Genomic DNA, 16,049 nt, shown 5'->3' with positions numbered 1-16,049 from the left:
CCAGATTGATTAGCTAGGTAATCAATTAACCAGCAGTTTATTGAGTAGCCATCACATGGAATGAATCGCAAAGTCTAGCCATGTCAATTATTTTCCATACTGAGCTGTTTTTTCCTGTTGCTAGTATTGGTTGTTGCTTTTGCCTGGAATCTGCTGCTTCTCTCATCCCCCTTCCAAGGCTCAGCTCTAGGTGACCGCCTCTCCAAAAGCTTGTCTGCATCCCCCTCCAGCTCGTCCTCACAGTCCGCTCTGCAGGCTTCTGCTTTGGCCTTGCTCCCACTGGATGTGGTTATTCCTGTACGTCTGCTGTAAGGCAGAGACGACGTCTTTTCTTCCTCTCCACTGACTGGCACAGCCTCTGGCAGATGCTGGGGTTAAACTGAATGAATAAAAGGATGAAAATGAGTGATTAAAGTTTTCTTATTGGATTAGCTTGGTGGTTTAATATAAACACACACACATTCTCAGTGGAATTTGGTTTCCACTTCCTTCCACTGAAGGAAGATTAAATGGGAGCTCACTTTATGAAACAAAGTGAAGCAGCTCTGGTTAAAGAGAAAAGATTCCTTCATCTGCTCAGAATAATTTGTAAACCCCTGAACTAGATAGATGAGTTCTAAGGCCCCTTCAGATCTAAAGTTTTATGAGTGTGTGTGTATAATTTGAAACCTGCAGTAGATAACAGGGCAATGCTAAGATCTGTAAAGGACATTAGGTAGAGCAAAAATAAAATGAAAACAAAAAAAAGCTAAAGTCCTGAAATTAAACAGACCAACGAATCAGGTATTGTTGTACATTTAAGTCTTTGTATTAATTAAGTTTGAGATATGCTCCAACTCCTGGTATAAACATGAAGAAGGAATTCTGTTTTCTGAGGTCTCAGTGCCAGGTTTCAACATCTCAGTGTATATGAGAGCCTTCCAAAAAAGAAAAAAAAACGTTTTCAGGGGAAAACTATAGCCTTGGAAGAGGAGGCTAGTGTCCATTCCATCAAGCCCAGGATTCCTGCTCATCTGCTAGGTGAGCTTGATACCTCTTCAGGGAGGGCTTACATCACCTGGTTACCTCTGGTCTTCTGTTTGGATTATTCCCCACTTTTCTTCATCTGTAATATGTGACAATAACAGTCTTTCCTCATAGGAAATGATCATGCTTGTTAAGTACTTGGGACAGTGCCTCCGAAAATGAACAATAGCTATTATTATTATCTTGAGTCAACAAGGTAGCTCAACTACTTTAAAAAGATAGGCGGTGTTAATAATAATGTAGACAGATATTTGTTGGATGAATAAATAGTAGTTAACTGTGAGCAGAGAACTGTGCTATTGATTTTATGTGCATTAATTTATTTAATCCTCATGATAATCCCATGAGACAGGTACTATTATTATTATTGATACTTTACAGATTAAGTCTCTGAGAGGCTGGTTAGCTTGTCCTTTTTATATGGAAAGTTATTCTCTGAGAGGTTATCTTGGTCAGCAAGATTGGGGCCCAAGCCCTGTTCTGTCTGTCTCTGAAGCTCATGCTCAGACTTCTACTCCGCTGTAAATTCTCCGTCATTACAGGGGGTAGAGCTTAGGCCCTCAAAGAGCCATATTTGGCAGGACTTGGGTTGAAATCAAAGTCTTTGGACTTAGTTCCAGGAACTCCTGCCTTCCTCGCCCAACTTGACACCATGGTAGCTAGCCCAAATGATTTCATTTCTTTTTTCTTTCTCTTTGACCATTACCTAGCTCCAGTATAATTTACACATCCTAGGTTTGGCTCCTAAAATAATTTGTCTTGATAAAATGGGGTTATCCTGTGCCTTTTCTGTCCTCAACTGCTTTATTGTTATTCTGGTTTGCTCTCTGGTATTGCCTCTGATGTCTTCACTTCTTTCATCTTTCTTGTTGAAAGACTGGATTAACCGGAAAGATTGGGAAGGAGTTAGCCAGGTGACGTATGTGTCTGGAGGGGAAGCGAGGAGAAGAGCAGTATCTGAGGCAGAAAAGGTGTGGAGGATTTTTTTTAGAGACTGCTTCATAATGAGAGACAGAGTTGTCTGAATTAAAGAATAACAGACATGAAGTTTTCATTTTTATGTGGTATCAAATAGCCTCAACTCTGTGAGGAGCCAGATCTTCAGACTCATTCAACAAATATTTGTTGAGTGCCTACCATATGTGTCAGTTGTTATCCTAAGCCTACAGGAATTTATCAGCAACAGCATATGCAAAGGCTCTCCTCTCATGGAGTTCACATTCTGGGGAATGTTTATGCAGAGACAGGCAATAAGCATAACAAGAAAGTTTTAAGGATTTATCTAGATTTATCTTCTTTGAAGACAATAAAGTGGAGTAATATGATCAGAGTGGCTGGGGCAGCATTTATACATTGGGGCATCAAATCAGACCTCTCTGAGAATATATGTTGATTGCTGAGATTTGAATGTCTAGAAGAAAACTACTTTGCAAAAATCTGGTGGCAGAGTATTCCAGGAAAGCTGCCTCCCGTGTGCTGTAGGAGGAAGAAGGAAGCTAGTTGGCACAAGTGCTCCCTTTTCCTTCTCCTGAGAGCTCCACTTCTAGGAAAAAAGATGCCAGATGTTTCTCCAATCAAATGTGTGGTCCATATGTCTCTGAGACGTTGGATTTTAACGTTAATACCCAAATCTTGCTAGTTTCAAGCCCCTACTTCATTTTAAGGAATTCTTGGCTCTTGTAAATTTTCCCTTTCCTACGTATTTCTACAGTCCTCCAGGGCTATCTCCTATGCTCCAGGGAATCTATTTTGGTTATTGCTCCCGTCACTGCTTTGCTGCGGGCTGAGTCACACTTGCCTTGACAGCTCCACACCACCCTTTCCACTAACAGAGATTTAGACGTTCAGTGTCTCTTGAGTCAAACTCCCACACCAGGGATGTAAGCTGGAGATCTTCCAGTAATGCTCCCTGCCTCTGCTGAACTGGAGACCCACAGTGTAGCAGTCTGCTGCCAATTGAATGGGGAATTTTCTTTCGCTTTTGCTTGTATGCTGAAGTGTCACAGAGTTTGGTGAGCAAGCCCTTTCAGCTTTGGTCACCCAGTCGTCTTTTCCCCAGGGAGCACCATACCATGTGGGTAGGTGAGTTGGCAGAAGCTCCTGTGACAGTTCCACAGTGGACCTTATTGGTTGCCAACTATCCGAATCATAGGGAATTCCTGCCCTATGCATCTTGGTGAGAGGTCAGAGCCCACTTTCTACTATAAAATTCTAAATTGCCATATATTTGCTTTCTCATCCTCTCTTAGAGCTAGGGTATAGATACATGCTCTGGGCATTGCTAATCATATGAGCCCTTTCCCATGCCTGCCGTGTTGGTGGGCCGAGGTACGAGGTCTAAGGCTCAGTGGTGGCAGCACCCTCACAAGACTGGTTTTATGGTTTGATTTTAGGCTTTGTCCTGGGAGCATTGTCCTCAAGCTTCCCAGAGGTTCTGTGAGCTAGTCAATATCTTTTTAAGATTTCTTTATTCTTGAGCCAGCCCTGATGGCCTAATGGTTAAAGTTTGGTGCTCTCACCACTTTGGCGGCCCGGGTTTGTTTCCTGCTTGCAGAATCACACTACTTGTCTGTCAGTAGCCATGCTGTGGTGGTGGCTCACACAGAAGACCTAGAAGCACTTACAATTAGGATATGCAACCATGCCCTGGGCTTTGGGGAGGGAAAAAAAAAATCTTTATTCTTAAATTGGAGAGGCCACTTTTGGCTGCATGCCATATTGGCAAGAGAAGAGAAGGGCCAAGAGAAAGGCCAAGAAAAGGGAAGGACTTAACTCCTGTGCTTGGGGGGAAATATTCTCTTCTCTTCAATTGGATATGACAAAGGAAGCACAGAGTCCTGGTTGCCATTGGCATTCACCTTGCAGCTGCAAGGGAATCACTTTGGATGAAGCCAGTGTGAGGATGGCAGAGTGAAGAGGGTAAAGCATCTTGATGATATCATTGAGCCTTTGATTTTACTGTGCACAGAGTCTGCTCTGCTTCTGGATTTGAAATTATCTGAGATAATAAATTTCCTTATTGATAAGCAAGCTTAAGTTGGGATTTTCTGTTGTCACTACTTTTACTGTAATAAATACGAACAATAATGCCTCGCCGTTATTGAGAACTTAAAATGTTACAGTCACTTTTCATGCATTCAACAAATATTGATTGAGCATGTCTATATATTAACTCATTTAAATGCTATGACAACCCTAATGTTACAACATAGTGTTATGTATGCACCTGGAGGTAGAGACTTATACAGAGAAAAGACATATGCATAGATATAGATACGTGTATATATGTATATAGATATAGGTGTAAGCATGTATATGGATACAGATACAGGTATAGCTATGGTTATGCCCATGGGTATAGATATAGATATACATAGAGATAAAGATATACAACTAGATGATAAATGAGATTTATCATCTATGGCAGCTAAGTCCCAAAGCTGAAGGTACAAGTTCCAAGTTCTGTGTTCTAAGAGTACAGTGCACAAGTAGTTGGAGCCAGCAATCTTCTCCAAAATTCTTCTTTGGGGTGCAAGCTCAGAGACCTGGCCCGATCACCAACGTCAGCCTGGTGATCTTGAGGAGGCTTGAAGAGAGAGGGCGGTGTGCCCTTTTGGGGAAGGAAGTGTTTGTGAAGACAGGCTGTTTCTTTTCCATCACAACAGCTAACAGTTTAACCAACAATTTCAGCCTTATTTCAGGATGACCAGCTGCTCAGCCTGGGATATGCCCTGCACCATGCTTCTCTTGTTCAACTCATTTCACATTTTAATACCAGGTTCTGAATTAGTTAGTATGACTTGGGGGTAGAAGTAATAGAAAATATGGCTCACACTTGCTGAAACGTTAATAAGAAAATATTTTGGCGCAATTGCCTTAAAATCTAGAAGTAGGATGGATTTTAGGTTTGGGTGAGCTGATGACTTAATGGTTCTGTTCTGTTTTCTGTGGTGACAGGCTAATTAGCTCCATGATGTAGGAAGGCTGCCAGTAGTAATCAAGTATACATATTTCCTTGGTTATTTTTATGGGAAAAAGAACTTCCATCTGAATATCCAAGCGAGAGTCCTGAGATTCATCCTGACTGGGCCGTTTAAGTCACATGCCCAACAAGACGCCAGTGACTGTGTCCAGGGGAACAGAACATGTTTTCTGACTTAAGTCAACCAAAGTCCACCCCAGAGGTAGGAGACTGAATCAGTTTTACCCAAAATACATGGGTTACATGGGGGAAGGGGTTTATATCTGAATAAAAATCTAGAGGCTCTTAGGAAGAATGGAACATGGATGCTGAAAAACAATGGATAATGTTCTGTACAAGGAGTTAGTGACATAATGACAGGTGATCAATGACAGGGAATATATGCAAATCCTAGACAAGGGGCAGAAGAACTTGGATGTTGTCCTAATTATGGGCAAAGATGTGCAGCTTTTAGAGAAAGGCTGGGGTGGTTTTGAAGAATTCTTTCTCAGTGAAGATCTGTGTATGCTTCCACCGGGATCTGTATTCATTTGCGGGAAGTCAGGTTTGGTGGTGTCTCGTACAGACTGAGGAAATGCATCTCCTCCTCTGGCGATCCACAGGGAGAAACACCGGCTTCGCGAGGGCTTTTGAGTGGTGAGTAGTGTCTGCCTGTTGACAGCAGTGCAGCTGGAGAGGTGGTGAAGTTGACCCCCACTGCCAGTTTTCCCTTCCCTGGAGGTGAAGATACACTGTAGGACAGAAAGAAAGGAGCGCACCACTTGGGCTTATTTCCAAAAGCTGGTGAATATTTCTACTCACATGTCCCCTCAGCACTTTAAAGTCGCCATTTCTTCAGTGTCTCTGTCCTCTCCACCTTCACGTTCCTTCCCCTCTCTACTTTGCTTGGTGATGATATTCCTACCTACCAGATCCCCTAGAGCAGAAAACTTGAGAATTGTCCCAGATTTCCACTTCTTTATTCCTTTCACCCTGTCAGAAGCAATCTCTGTCAATTGTTTTCTAAATATCTTTCAAAACTGTCATCACTACAAATACCTTCCTGCAGGCATCCACATATATTGCCTTGGATCAATACAGTTAGCCCCAGATCAGTGTCCTTGACACTGGACGTTTATTCTCCACTTTTGCTACTGGAGAGAACATTCTGGAACACAAATCTCCATGCATTATAACTCACCTGCTCAATGTCCTTTATTATTGCTCAGTCACTTATGAGATAAAATGCAAAAGTCTAGCCTGGCAGCCTGCACCCAAGGACTATTATGATCTAGCTCCTGCCTACTAATGTAGCCTCATCGTTCCTAAGTTCCTTTTTTCTCTCTCTTTAGTCCATATATCGGATGAATCACTTGTCATAAATGTGAAATGCCTCCTTTCCTTTGTCCATGGTGTTTCCTCTCTCTTCTGTGAAAGATTCCATTCATAAAGCTCACATTTGAAGTCCTTCATATGGTTTTTCAAAACTTTCCCAAGCTTAGTTGGCATTTCTTCCTCTATGCGCCTGTTTGTTCTTTGTGTAGATTTTGGCCTTTACCACACTGCATTGAAATTGTTTCTATATTTGTCTCCCCACTCATTCAGTGAGTCCACATTTCTTGATTACCTTATATATGTAAAGCATAATCTAAGTGCTGGGGCACTTAAAAATAAATACTTTATACTTACTGACTTCAGTCTACGGTTAAGTAGAGATAGGCATTTAAATCAATAATACAAAAGTGTTCCAGTTTCTCTGATGGTTCTCCCAGCAGGGAATCTGGTCAGTATAAAGAAGAGAGAGGCAATTTTACTTGGAGTTGGGGATTAAGTGTCAGGTTTTTTGCTAGTCACTTTACATATGTTATCTCTTTTATTCTTTTCACCAACAACAGATATTTATTGAGCATTTATGATTGCTGCACTTTGAACCAAGAGATACAGTGGTAATCAAAGCAGAATTAATTATTCCCCTTGTGGCGTTTACAGTATAGTTGGATGGGTACAGACCAAATAAGCAATTACAATATGGTGCAGTAAGTACCATAATTGGGTAGAGAGTGTTCACACAAAGGAGGTGTGCCAACCCAAGATACGGGGTGGGTAGTCAGTGATGACTTCCTGGAGGAAATAACATCTAAGTTCAGACCTGAAGGATGGTTAAAAGTCAGGCAGGGGAAGGGAATGGGGATTGGAAATGGGAAGGGTGTCCCAGGCAGGACAATATTTCCCAAGGTCTGGAGGTGAAAAACAGCATGGCAGAGTCAAGTGCATTAGGGGTAAAACATTATGAATGTGTGAATATGTACAGTTTTTCATACGTCCTTGACTTAAGGTGGAGGGGTCAATCTTGCTTATTAGGTTTTTTTGCAAATCTAGTAATGGGCGTTTTTTTTTTTTTTTTTTTTTTTTGAAAGAGGGAAAGCAATGGAGTGGGTGTTGAGATGACCTTTCCCAGGAAGTTCCATGTATGTTTCCCTTCTGAGGAAATGAAGGAAGTCTAGGAGCCTGAACCTGCTGGGTTCTCTGGCTGTCCCAGACCATTCTAGAATGGATTACTTTTGCTATTGGGCTTGAGTGGAAGACTGGGGACCAGAGGTAGTCCATGATGGGAATGGGGCAGAGTGAAGGGAGGAGCTCCTGACTGTAAGAGAACCTTATTGAGAGAGAGAAAAAGAGTTTTGCTAGCTTCCCAGAATGAAAAACCTTCAGAGGAAGGAGAGCAGCATTAAGGGAGTGCTTAGTAGCTTTCTGTGAAATTCTATATAAAACTCCTATGCCAAATTATGTATAAAACTCCTTTGAGCACCTCATAGCTAAGATGACCCTATCCTTCAAGCTTTCAGACACAGGCTCATGTTTCTGTGGCTGGTATACCACGTGGAGACTGGACTCTATGGCTTCTCTGGATATCAGAAGGAAATGTAAGAAGAGAAAAAGAAGTTGTTCACAGAACCCATACCACCAAGTGTAGAGTGGGGCAGGCTCAGGAGCAGGGGAGGTGAAGGAAGACCAGCTCACTGAGGGCTTTGAAAGCAAGGTTGAGGTGCTTAAAAATGAACTCTTGGCAATGGACAGTGGGAAGACAGAGAAAGGAACCCGGGACCAGATTTGCATTTCAGGCAGATTACTCTGTCTCTGGTGTCCAGAATAAACAGGAGGGAGGCAAGACTCAAGGCAGGGAGATGATTTCTAGGCTATGTAGCGATCCTTGGAGGGAGAGTAGTATTACCTTGATTTTCCAGATGCAGAAGAAGAGCTCAGAGAGGTCTCTGGCGGTAAACAGAGAGAATTAGGACTCTGGACTGTTGGGCTCTAAACTCCATGATTTTTCCTAGTTGACCATACTGTCTCTGTCTAATGAAGTGGAAGGAAGAAACTGGGTCTTATTTATGGTTACAGTGCCTGTTCTGGTTATCTGTTGGTGACTGAATGACCATGATGAAACTTAGTGGCTTGAACAATAAGATTTATTTTGCTCATGTATTTGCTGTGTGAACAGGGCTTAGGAGAGATCACTCAGCTCTGCTCTACACAGTGACACCTGGGGCGGTTTGACGGCTAGGGACTGGCATCACTTGGAATCATTCACACACTTGTCTGCCACTTGATGCTCACTGTTGCCTGGAACCTTAGCTGGGGCCATTGGCCAGAACACATCCACATGGCCTTTCCTTGTGTCCTGTTCCTTGTTTCCTCACAACATGCTAATTGGGTTCCAAAGGTGAGCATCCTACGAGAGGATCATGATGAAATTGTATCGCTTTTTCTAACTAGCCTTGGAAGTCGTTGCCTTCTATTCGTTAGGAATGCCTCACTAAGGCCAGCTCATACTTGAAGAGAGTTAGACTCCACCTTTTGATGGAATTTGAAGAGTGTCAAGGAATTTGCTGATATGATCTAACTCTACTACAGTGCCTAATATTAATAGTTAACACATGTCAAGCACTCAAATATGGTGAGAACTCTTCTATAACTTTTACTTATATTTAGTTATTTGATCCTCATGACAACCTTGTATTATTGTACCATTTCATGAATGAGGAAATCTAGGCACAATGAATATTTTACCCAAATGACACAGACAGTAAGGGAAGTGGAACCACCATTGGGACCTAGACAGTCTGTCTCCAAGGTCTATGTGCTTAACCACTGTGCTATGTTGTCCATTGCAGTGTCTGGAATATAGTCTGGACCAATATACATTTGTTGAATGAATGAATATTTTGTGTCTTGGTCTTCCCTCAAATGCTAGTAAAGACATTCCTTAAGTTAATGGTTTCATATGCCACCCTGCATTGGACATTGAGTGGAAAATATCCTCTCCTGTGCAAGTGAAAAAGGAGCAGTTCATGAATTTCCAAGTGAGTGATGAAAGCCCCTATTCAGGATGCCTTCCTTTTAGGAGGTGCCATAGATACCACATTCTACTAGTTACTCAGGAGCCTGAGTATCTTCTAAATAGATATGTTATGGTAACAGTCTCTCTCTCTCTCTCTCAGACACACACACACACACACACACACACACACACACACACTCTCACTCATACATATCTTTGAAAGAGCAGTCAGTTGTATATATTACATTTTGCTTAGATTTTTTTCTCCTTTTCTCAAACTGGCTTTATCTTAATAGTATTCACTTTAAAAGAACGTGTAAGAGATAGTATATTCTCTATGGAAATTGTGTTTTCAGTGCTGCTTACATAATACAGTTAATTTAAAATCTAGGAGGAGCCACCTTGTGGCAAAATTTAGCATTTCACAGTTATATATTTTAAGAAAAAATTATAAGCAGCTCTAAAAGAAATCCGTTGTGTAGCAAAATAAATTGATATTATATACAAGTCACATAATATGGCTTCTGAGATATATAGTTTGATTTTAATATTAGCAAATATTATCCAAAGGTATTTATTGAGAATTCAAAAAGCCTAGAGTAAAGCATGCAAATGATATTACATGCACTAATGAATTTATATTTAAAGTGCTCATTTCAAGGTTCTGGTCATCTCCTGGTACACTCAGTTTCAGCATTAATTTGGACCTTAAAAATGAAATCTTAAAAAGTATATTCAATGGGCCAGCCCTGTGGTGTAGTGGTTAAGTTTGGCGCACTCCGCTTCGGCATCTCGGGTTCTCAGGTTTGGATCCCAGGCATAGACCTACACCACTTGTCAGCCATGCTGTGGAGGTGACCCACATACAACATAGAGGAAGATTGGCACAGATGTTAGCTCAGGGGGAATCTTCCTCAAGCAAAAAGAGGAAGATTGGCAATAGATGTTAGCTCAGGGCCAATCTTTCTCAACAACAACAAAAGTATATTCAATTAGATTTTTTTCTTGATATTTAATTATAATACAACTTGAATTTTATTATATATTTCTACATATTTACATAACATTCGTTGCAATGATTTATCAACAATCAAGAATACTAAATTGCCTTTTTGGTTAAATTGTTACATTGACTTCTTTGTAATTTTTCCTAAATTTCTTTCTTATACTTCGGCAATTCTCTGAATTCTCCATCTTTCAATTAATTCCCACATTTTCATGTCTTTCACAGAACCTTCCCCATTTAATTGAATATGGCAGTAAATTTCCACCTCTTAATGAGTACTCATAGTGTGTGCTCAGGTATGGGTGGCCACACCATTGTAGAGCTCCCTCTCTTCCTTTCTCCACTGGCACTTTGAAAACTTTCTGGAAGCAAAGAGGTTAATTCGGCATCTTACTCCCTTCCATTCTCCTGCCAGTTCTCACTTCATTCCTTACCTCCAGATTTCTTCTGACGTCAGTGCCTGTCTGATGGTGGTGGAGTTGGGACAGGTGGTGATGCTGTCAGAATTGGCATGGAGTGTAGACTACTAAAGCTCGTAGTCCGGAGGAAGAGGAGCAGGTGAGTTGGACTGTAAAGGAGAGAAAGGGAAAATGCAGGGCATGCTGTTCCTCCTCACTAACAAACTCTCCCTCTCTGGCTCCTCCTTCCTTTCTGATTTCCAACTGTACTTCTCCCTCTCAAACCCCCAAGGCTATATGGGTTTAGTTTGGGCTCTTTTTGCTTCTGTCAGTTGGCGTTTCTGGGTTGCCAGCTTCTTCAACTCCAAATCTGGGATATATGAGGCAAAAAGAAACCCAGGAACCTTACCACCCTGTCATTCCTTGGGTCTCCACGTCCCTGGCTTGTTTTGCCTTCTCTCCACTTTTCAGTCTTCCTATGTTTGTTTATGCATAGTGTCCAGGGTTTTTGGTTGTACTTAAAGCAGATCTACTTTTTCTTTCTTGGAAGCAGACGTCTCAAATTACGTATTTTTTTTCAAATTTACTTTTTATAAATCAGTTTTGTTACTACGTGGAGAGCAGATTCAGAGGGGAAGGAAGTGGTGAAGCAGGAGAAGCTGGGCAACCAGTTAAAAGTTGTTTCAACCAATCAATTAAGAGATGGTGTTCACCTGCTTGAAGGTGGCAGCATGGAAATGGAACAAAGTCCATGTTTCTGCTTACATAAATTTTTGGTTAGCTATTTATTTCTTTAGTAGGTTTTCTTCATCTAACATAGATTAACTGAGCACATGCCCATGCTAGAGCCTGACTTGGGCATTGGGTAAGAGTGGTAAGCAACGTGAATATTATGGCTGACTTTATGGACCTTATTGTCTAATTTGGAAAGATAGATAATAAACAAGTAAACAAAGAGTACTACACAAGTAAACCAAAAACTGAATTATAGTTACAACTTGTGACAGTGGTGTGAATGAAGTAACTAGTGCTATACTAGAGCGTAACATAAAACCTACTTAGATGGCAGAGTGAGCACAGGCCTTTGAGAAGATGCTATTTGATGTGAGACCTGAACAATGAGAGGGAAGCAGCCATGTGAAAATCTGGGTTTAGGTGGAAGGAGAAGGGAGAGGAACTGGATCAGATTAGAGGATGTACAAAGCACTTGGGTTATGAGATAAAGGATGAGGCTTGGGCTTTTGGTGAAGACCTAAGTAGGAATACATGACGAAATGGGTTAGTCCTGACAGGCCCTAGTTAAGGATGTGCGCTTAGCTCTTGGGCTGTGGATGCTGAATACTTTACCAGGCAGTATGGGCTTTTCAGTGCAGCTGCTTTCTCAGCAGCATGGACTGTGGTCGGTGATGGGGTGCTGCTCATTGAAGGCCACTCAGGGGTATTTGGTCCTGAAGAGCAACACAGCTCCCTCAGGCAGTGGTGGTGAAACTTATGAAAAGCATTCCTGATTCCTTTTATTTCCACTAAATATATTTTTAACCGAATCACACTTTAATTGCCTTGTTTAGCAAATGTTTATTAAGTTTGTGTGCAGAGCAGTCTGTGCACTGTAATATCCATGCCCATGTGGCAATACCATGATTATTTCACTTTGTTCATTGACTTAGGATAAGGCAAAACAGACATACTTGAAATATGGTGTTGGTTGCTGTGTGTGCCAGTGATGAAGATGATGGTGGGACAAGAGAATGTAAATAACCAGAGAAGAATGCCGAGATGAATTGAAGATGCATTAATATGCAGCGTATTTGTTTTCAATTTTAACTACTTTAAAACGCATTTTTATGTAACCAAAATACAAAGGATCTTTTGGAAGAAGAATGAACTACTCAGAAAAGAAAAAAGACTGTCATGTGTTCCTCTGCCTTTAGACTGCAGATGTGCAAGGGTAGAGACCAGGCAGAATGTATTCTTGAACGACTAGTGCCTGCGCAGGACGTGGCACATCCAAATAAAGGTCTGTCCAGTGAATGAATGAGTGAATGAATAGATGATGGACAGAAAAGTGAAACGTTTAAGCTGATGCTCCACATGCCAACCAGGATGAATTCTGATCACAGAAGTGCTGATTTCAAATGGTGAATTTGTGTGTGTGTGTGATATTCCATAAGTACTCACTTCCCTAAGTGGCAACAGAAGAAACTTAGAGAGCAGGTTCATCGCAAAGGAGTTTTTGTCTACTTTGTCCACTCTTGACTGTTCCCTCCACTCCCTTCATCTCTGTTAATTCCTACCTTCAGAGTTCAAGTTTACTGGAAGGGATTAGGGATATAGACTGCTAGCTAGTCTAGCTCCACATAAATGAGAGGCTGCTTTAGTTCTGGAATATTTCTAGGGGTGCAGCTTCAGAATGGGGCTTGACTTTTCTACCAGGGAGTTGGAAAGAGGAGGCAAACTGATGTTGGGCTGTAGCAGAGACGACAGTCTGTTAACATGGTCGTAGTAATTTCCATTTATTTGTTATCTGCAGTGTGCCTGCCACTATACCAAATGCTTTACATGCCTCATTTAATCCTCAAAACAACCCTCCAAATACTGTTCTTATTCTATTTTTCCAGATGAGGAAATTGAGTGTTCCAGTTACTATATCTTTGTTACAAATTATATCAAAACAACCATTTATTCTGCTCATGGATTTGTGGGTCAGGCATTCAGATGTGGATGGCTTGTCTCTCCTCCATGATGTCTGAGGCCTCAGCTGGAAGACTTGAAGGCTGGGTCTGTGCTCATCTGAAGGCTCATCCACTCACAAGTCTAGTGGTTGCTGCTGATGGATGCTCAGGACCTCTATGTGATATTTTCGCATGGCTGGTTTGCACTTCCTAAGAGAATGGTGGATAGATTTCAGAGGTGACTGTTGAGAGTCGGGGGAGAAAGAGAGAGAAATCACTGTTATGACTAGCGTTGGAAGTCATGGCAGCATTAACTTATGCCACATTCTAGTCACTGAGTGACGATGTGACTGAGGAATGCCCAGTTTTAAGAGGAGGAGAACTGACTTCTCCTCTTGATGGGGGAGTGGCAAGGTTCTGAAGAGAAATGTTGACGTGGCCACTTCTAGAAAATACACTTTACCACCTGAGGCTCACAGAGTTTAGATAACTCTCCCAGCCAAACGGCCCGTAAGTGGAGCAGCCCCAACAGGAGATCACAGTTACTTGTCTCTAATTTTGTGTGCTTGCCACTTGTTCACATTGCGCAGTAGAGTGTGTGGGATCAATAAGATCTTAAAAGAACTGTTGTGAATAAATAAGCAAAGAAAGTTACACGAACAACTTAAATTCAGAGTTTAGAATCTTAAGACGCCCAGGCTTCAAGATTTGCAAGTCACTGAGACAATAGTTTGTACCTTTTTCTGTACCTTTCTAATGTCACCTATTCACTTTTTGCCTTAAATTATGTTATTTGTGCACATGTCTGATAACTGACCACCTCTCCCAACACATGTACTCCAGTGGCTTATTTTATGCAGTGTGGGATCTTTGTCTAATTTGGTTCATCTCTCTACCCTGACAACACCCTTTATGAGAAGCTGGCTCGTAGTAGATCCTCAATAAATGCTTGTCAAATGAATAAATGGGAGTTCACACTAGCAGAAAATAGCAGACTGGTATCACTTTGCTGTTGTTGAGCTGCTCTGGGTAACTCCAATTGTGGGTATTGTGAGGACCAGATTAGGTAATTTGAGTGAAAGTGCTTTAAAATGGTAAATGTCAGATGTGCTTTGTGATTAATATGATAGCTGGGGATCAATCCTGGAGCTCTGATAGACCTGCAGGCAAGACATGGAGACGTTTCATTCTTGGTCTTTGACCAGTGGCAGCGGCTGCTTTTTGAGGAATGAAGATAACTCCTGGGCACAAGATCAAAATAAATACAGCACTGGATGGTAGGCAGGTCTCCTTCTCAATCAGTCGGTCTGTTTCTATCTATCATCTCTCTCTCTTTCTCTCTCTATCTACTATCTGTTTGTAATTTTAACACAACTCATGAATGAGGTCATATTATTTGTAATGTTCTATTTTTCTTTTGCTCTTAAAAATATATCTTAGAGGTCTTTCCATGTAAGTACATATAGATTTACCACAGTCTTAAATATTTCTATATACAGTCATGTAGTGTGGGCACACTGTATTACATTGAAATAATTCCCTATTCATAGACATTGGTTGATCCTTTTTTTTGTTTTTTGAGGAAGATTAGTCCTGAGCTAACATCAGCCACCAATCCTCCTCTTTTTGCTGAGGAAGACTGGCCCTGAGCTAACATCCATGCCCATCTTCCTCTACTTTATGTGTGGGACGCCTGTCACAGCATGGCTGTGTAGGTCCCACCTGGGATCTGAACTGTCGAATCCCGGGTCGCCAAAGCGGAATGTGCGAACTTAATCTCTGTGCTACCAGGCCAGCCCCTTGATCCTATTTTTTCTTTTTTGTTGTTGAAATTATAGATAATGTTGCAATGACATACTTGTGCATAGTAAGAATTTCTATAGGATGGATTCTTGAAAGTGAATTACTGGGTAAAAGGATATGCTTTTTTGTGTTTAAAATTTTGATAGATACTGGCAAGTTAATTTCTAGAATGGCTGTGTGGATATGCTCCTACCAATGTTTCCCCACATCTTTTCAGTGCTGACTTCAGTGCTAGTGGTTGATCCAGAGAATTTGTAGCATAGTAGCTTAAAGGATCCTTGTGTCAATAAAGGAAAGATTTTGAGTGGACATCTGGTTTGAAATTCTTACTCTGCCACTAACTATTTGTGTGATCTTGGGTAAATTACTTGTTCTTTTTCAGCCTCAGTTTCTTCATCCATAAAATATAGGCAAGGATAGCAACCTTCCTGGATTGTTGAAAAGAGTAAATGAGACAACTACATATGTAAAGTGCTTTGTGAAATTCTTAGAGCTAAGAATTATAGTTAAATTATTTTTCCTTTCTTTCATCAAATTTTTATTTAAATATGTTGGCTCAAAATATAAGCCCTATTTTGGCTTTTACACATCTTATTACAAGGTCCAGCTTGATGACTAACTTTTCAGAATAGCATTTCTTCTGAAATTATAGCTTAAATTTGAACATATATCTATTTGGAAGAATGCATTTTGATTTTGCTGACTTTAAAAATCCACACACCTGGCATTGTAGTTTTTAAAAACTTCCTTTTAATTGCTCTCTTTGATCATATAATAACAATCATTGTTTCTTGATACATTTATGTCTTACAAAATGTATGTTAACAGTGTATCATACAAA

Source organism: Equus caballus, chromosome 9, assembly GCF_041296265.1.
Source record: "Equus caballus isolate H_3958 breed thoroughbred chromosome 9, TB-T2T, whole genome shotgun sequence".
In the NCBI taxonomy this organism is placed as follows: Eukaryota; Metazoa; Chordata; class Mammalia; order Perissodactyla; family Equidae; genus Equus; species Equus caballus.
This window is presented reverse-complemented; position numbering follows the sequence as displayed.